At 36.0% G+C, this 6000-nt stretch overlaps 1 pseudogene; it reads left to right on the plus strand.

The window, feature by feature from the left end:
- The first annotated feature begins 5458 nt into the window (after nucleotides 1–5458).
- On the plus strand, nucleotides 5459–5555 carry LOC138820328 (U6 spliceosomal RNA; annotated as a pseudogene).
- The last annotated feature ends 445 nt before the right edge of the window (nucleotides 5556–6000 follow it).

The following is a 6000-nucleotide window of genomic DNA, read 5'->3' on the forward strand; positions in this document are numbered from 1 at the left end:
CAGCTATATACAACCAATCTGAAAAGGATCCCAAACCTCAAAATCTAAAGGAGTTTTATGACTCTTCAGGAGGATGATTGGGGGACCTAGGACCCCCCATGCCAATCGTTTGATCATCACATTCCTGCCGCATTTTGTCCCCTTTCCTATTGGCCAATATTCGTCGCTGTAACTGATCTGGATATGACCAGGTGTCAGGAATGGTAGTGGTTAGAGCCCCGTTCTTTTTTTGTCTAGGAGACAACTCCTCCGCTACTTGCACTCTCAGCAATCACTGGCAACCCAATGACTCATATCCTTTTGCAGGTTTGGTACGTGTTCCCCCATTTATTGTTCTGGCTACTAATGACTCTCAGTTTTCCCAGGTTCAATTGATTCATCCGCGCACTAAAAGAGCAGTAGGATTGATCCTTGCAATCGGGTCCGCAATCATCGCTACAGTGGCTTCAGCTACCACCGCCGCTGTATTGCTGTCCCAAAGCGTGTCCACCGTGCAACAGATAAACCAGCTCATCCCTCAACTGTCATCCATAGAATTATAACATTTACAAGTTGCCAATCATCTTAAGGGAGGCCTCCTTGTGCTCCAACAACAAATAGACTTGCTCCAAGAACAGATTACGTTTCTTTGATTACAACAAGGAGGACTATGTAATGCTATGACTAATTCTGTCAGCTTACCACTCCCGCACCCAATTTCACTGAACTTAGTAACGACCTCAAAGGCCCTAAGTTCCTTAAGTACTTAAACTTCAACCAAATCCTGCTGCATGATGTTACCCACCTAAACCAGACCACCATTCAGCTTATTCCCGCTGTCTCCTTTTTAGAAGATGTGCTTAAAAAGTTACAATGGTTTTCGCCATCCTCTCTGGTCATCTGGGGAGGCCATGCACATGTAGGGCTTACTCTCCTAGGAATTATTAAATGCTTGCACTCCCGGCAAAAATGCCTCCAATGACGGTTCACCATAATGATGGTCCTTTTAAAAGAAAAGGCAAAATTTGTGGGTAGAGCCGGTCAGATCTGGTTGAGTCAGCTAGAGTAGCAGTTGAAGCACACTTCCTGCTCATAGAGACGTGACCCACAGGCACGTCTGCCTAGCTTTCCAGCCATGAGCTGTCCATGCTCCCTACATGCCCCCGGGGGACCAATCAGTGCCTGTCACCAAGCAGTGCCCATCATCAACTCCCCGCTAAGTAATTGGCTGGGAAGGACTCAGGAGGTTGGGAAAGCTGGAGCTATAAAATCCCAACCCTTGTGCAGAAATAAACCAGAACTGCTTAAACCTGTTCTCCCAACGTGTGTTCCTTGAGTGCGTCGTTCACACTTACCTCCTGCCAGAGATCTAGCCCTACAATGTAGCAATGGGGGAGGCCTTATAGTCCTTCACCTTCATTAGACTTGAAGCTAAAAATCTGTGATTAGTTGGAAATCAGGCAAGAGCTAAGAGGAGGACAGAGAAATAGGACATAGGAGCATTGTCCTTTTGTAAAAGACACTGTCATCCATGGTATAGGTGATTCAACTCTATTCTTCTCCATACATCTTGTTGAGCAAATGCAAGATGAAGAGAAAAAAATAATCTATTGAAATAATTTTGCAAAGAATAACTTCACTGTTCCTGATATGGTATCTAAGGAGAGTCTTAAGAGAGAAGATAAAAGTGCAGTATTCTTCGGTTTCCTCTAAGCATCTTGTTAGCAAAATATCTTTGAGGTTATAAGTGATTGATCCAAAAATTGGCAGAGTACTTATTTTTGAGGGCACTTTAGACAAAGAAGACTTTCAAGGTAAAAGAAAAAAGAAAAATGTATAGCTAAATATTTGTGATCACAGCTTCTTGGACTGGTATTTTGGAGACAAAGTTTTACATTAGAGATTGTCCTCATTAACATTGATGCTGGGTTTCCGTGGCAACCAAATGCAAGCGGGAAGTTTAATGGACTCGCTTGGACAAGAAAACAGCATGATAGAAAAAAAATGGCTAATAATATTTAGTGAATTATTTTGACCAATTACTTTGCCAGAACAAAGAAGGAAATATTTAATTCAAATCACTTGACTTAAACTTATGAATAAAAGTAGTCAATAGAAATGAGAGAAAACGTAGACGACTGTTTCTTCTCCAATGGAGTAATGGGTTCTTGATCTTGTTTCTTCCATTCTATCTTCACAAGCTATCAAGTGTGGCTCAGGACTGGAATATCCTTTCAGACCAAGAGAACTCGCAGAGGAAAATATTTGCAGCAGATGTAGGTGATTTATAACCTTAAACAGTCTATTTAAATCTGTTAAAATTTCTCCTCTACACCAAATTGCTCACTTCGAACAGCTTTGTATGCTTTTCCCAAGATTGTCCTTCATTAACTATTTAAAATTTTGAGAGGTCATAATCGTACTCTATAGAGATTGCTGTTTGGTTGTGCTTTTTGTGTGTTTTTGTTTTTTGTTGTGTTTTTTCACTGAATTTCAAAATGTTGTGAAAGTGTGTTACAAAAATGTCCATCTAATTGTCCAATGTTCCGGGATCAGAGTCACTCCTTCTATCATTCTCAACCAACCCCTTCTACAAGATTTATTTCCGATTTACCACTTTCTTTCTCACATGTGTATATTAAGTATTCTAGCTGTACTTGCCCCTTGTTCCATTCTTCGTTCATTCTATGGCTTTATTATTATTCCTTTACTATTATTACTATTAATTTAATTTCCTGATACTCATTCTGTTAAACTGTCTGTTAGTACTTTCAAAGGTTTATATACATTCCATGGAGTTTCAATTCTGCATATACTTGAACTGATGTCAGCTTATATTTCCATAATTCATTCATCTGAAGTAACAATTTGCAAGAATGGAGACATGAAGCACCTAGACATGATTTCATTGCTCTCCATTTGGAAGATTAATCTGTAGTCAACAAGAAAGTTTAAAAATGGCTTAGAATGTATTCCTAACTACCAGTTTTTATAAATGGCTTTGTACAGTGGTGTGTGATTATTTTATTTTACATGGGATAATATTTTCAACTACCTATAATTATTGGCAAAAGAAGAAATATAAAATTTACTACGGTAGAGGAATATGATAGAAATAGAAGACAGATTGTATGTTTGTCAAATCTCTGATGAGTACCCATATTCAAGACTTAAAGTCATATTTCTTACTATATTAGACATATAGGGAAAACATAAAACACCATATGATAAGGCAACTATTCATGACTTTTTAAAATGTACTTATGTGATGAAATTTACTTTATTAGCTAATGTTTTGGTTTGAAATATTGGAGGCTGAACTATTTAACAAATTTTTGAAGGCACCTACTGAAAAACACAAATGGTGGGGGGTACTATTCCTACACTTTAATGAATGGTTGAACCTGTTTGGCATTAGTGCTGGGTGAATAAATCAACTCTATTGAAACTTGCTCCCTACACTCGAAAGACTAGTAACCTCACTAAATATCATCACTTGTAAAGTGTTATTTTGGCAAATGTGATTTTTAAAAGTTTATTTGAAAAGGAATATACTTTCAGCAGATTAAATGTAGGTTATCATTTGTTTGAGAATGACAACATTTTTATACTACAAAGCCAAGTTTACTGAAGTACCAGTGTTTTGAAGCACTAAAGATATTCTCAATTAATGTTTTTTGAATTATATTTGACCTCTATGTCAAGTATTCCTAGCATTGGTAGACCAATTATGGATCTATCGTTCAGGAACTATTTTTTAGCCTGCTGATACTGGACTGAAATCATTCATTAACCATTAGGAGAAGGGTACTACAAATAATCTTGTGACATTTGTGGTCTTTTCCACTCATGTGGCATGGTCATCTGAAAATTGAAGGTTTGAATTACTGTACTTTAACATTTTGTGATTTCATCTTGCATTTTAAGTTGCCTTGGATTTCCCAATTGCTCACTGCTAATTCCTGCATTTCAAGGAATTGGGGCCCTGAAATATAAGAAATGAGAAATTGAGATGGGTCTTCAATACTTTCTCTTGGCATGTTGCATGGGCATAGGTGGGAACTTTTGCCCTAGTTATCTGATGATGCGGATAACTGGGAGCTGGGATCCTAGGACCCATGGATCCTGTAGAAGAATAATACCTTTTAGACATCATATCAGCAAAATTTGAGTATAATCAGGAAGAATGCTTCAGAAATATGGAGAAAAACAATTTGGGGCCAGCGAGTTAAAACAATAAACAGAGCAGCAGAGTAAAATCCCTTATAGATTAGAGGAAAACAACATTGTTTTTTTTTTACCATGTGAATTCAGAAGACCAATAACATGTAGAAAGTATCACAAGTTTATACCGAAAACATTGCATTGATCCTTTTTATATTCTAATATATATTCTAATCCTGATTATTTATATTCCAATCTATTTATTGGAATAATATAAATTAATTTGTCAAATTATCAATTAATTCCAGTAAGATCCACTTTGTGAAATATAAAATCAACACATATAAATATAAAATATATAATTATCTATAAGAAAATGTTTTGCATTGTTCCGTTGTGGTTAGGGAATCAAAGGCAACTGTTTTAAAGTAATATTCCATTGCCTCTACCTCATTGTTTGGGAGAATTAGAACTAAAGCTTTACCATTCGGGGATGTACAGCTTGGAGGCAAGGGGAAACACTGTGGTTAAAACACTACCAATTTCAGGCCTAATAATGAGGAGAAACATATGGACTTCTCCTGGAGCTATGGAATATATTTGGTGATAGAAAATCAGTGGTGTAACTTCCTGCCTGGTTGGATGGTAGTCAGGCCAGGACATTAGGTAATCATGCATATGAACAATTTTTTCACCTTCTTGGCTTTAGCTACTTTTGGAATGGTAGGGTGTAATAAGCAGTTATATTTTGAAAAAAATACCTTTTAGTCCGAACAGTTCTGTCTGAACTGTTCGTCTCTATATAATCCCTTGTAACTAAGATTAGTTTTGCTCCAGTAAGACAATCTATGCTGTCAGGGTAAGACATTCTGGTTGGGCTGTTCCTATACGAAGCAAGGGTAAAAGGTCAAGGAGACATTTGTGCCAGCAAGACCTCATTTGGGAAATTTTAAGCTGCAGAAATTTAGAAGTAGCTCTTAAGCAAGGCTTACTTTGAATCCATTAGCTCCACAAAGCTAAATCAGTTAATAAATAAGTACTTGAAAATCCATCACCTTTGCACCTATCTATAACAGCTTCAAAGTATGATCAAATTTCAAATGAAAAAGACTTAAAATAGTCATTTACAAAAACTTGCAAATGTGAGCAATCGAACAAACAACATAAGTTTTTTCCACCATACACAGAATTTTACAGAAATAAGATGAATAGCAATTTTGGGAACAATAAGGTTTCCTTGTTACAAATAGGCAACCAAGGATATATACCTGTCTTAAGATTGCATCATTGATTACTTAAGTTTATAGGATACTACATGCTTCAGCAGCAGGTCTACCCGAATTACAATACAGAGATTTACATGCCTCTTGCACAAGGATGATATGAAAATTTGTGAAGTATTCCATATTTTTCATTCTTCAGATGCAAGAAATGAAAAACTGTTATTCAAAAGTTGATTACAAATATACAAGTGTAATAATATATGTAATTCATAGAAATAAAAGTTAGTTTGACATCAGTGTATTCAATCTTCACCATTTTAGAAAGGCCTTTACATAGCATAACCTTTATAAAACTTTTGAAATAAGATAACATTGTCATTTTATCCGAAAGAAATAAAATTCTATAAGGACCTAGGAATTAAAAGAATCTTAAAATGTTTCTGTATGGAATGCAATCTGAAAGGACACATTTATTAATGAAGGTATGTATTATAAAACAATGTCAAATTCAAAGTATTATATCTAGGAGCGAATGAAACAGATTATGGACATTATACAAACAGAATACTAAACATTTTAAAATATACTTTTTCAGACAAGCACCAGAAATATCTTTAGTTTCTGTACTACTCAT

The sequence above is a fragment of the Dipodomys merriami genome, unplaced genomic scaffold (genome assembly GCF_024711535.1).
Source record: "Dipodomys merriami isolate MVZ:Mamm:240054 unplaced genomic scaffold, mDipMer1.0.p SCAF_86, whole genome shotgun sequence".
NCBI lineage: Eukaryota > Metazoa > Chordata > Mammalia > Rodentia > Heteromyidae > Dipodomys > Dipodomys merriami.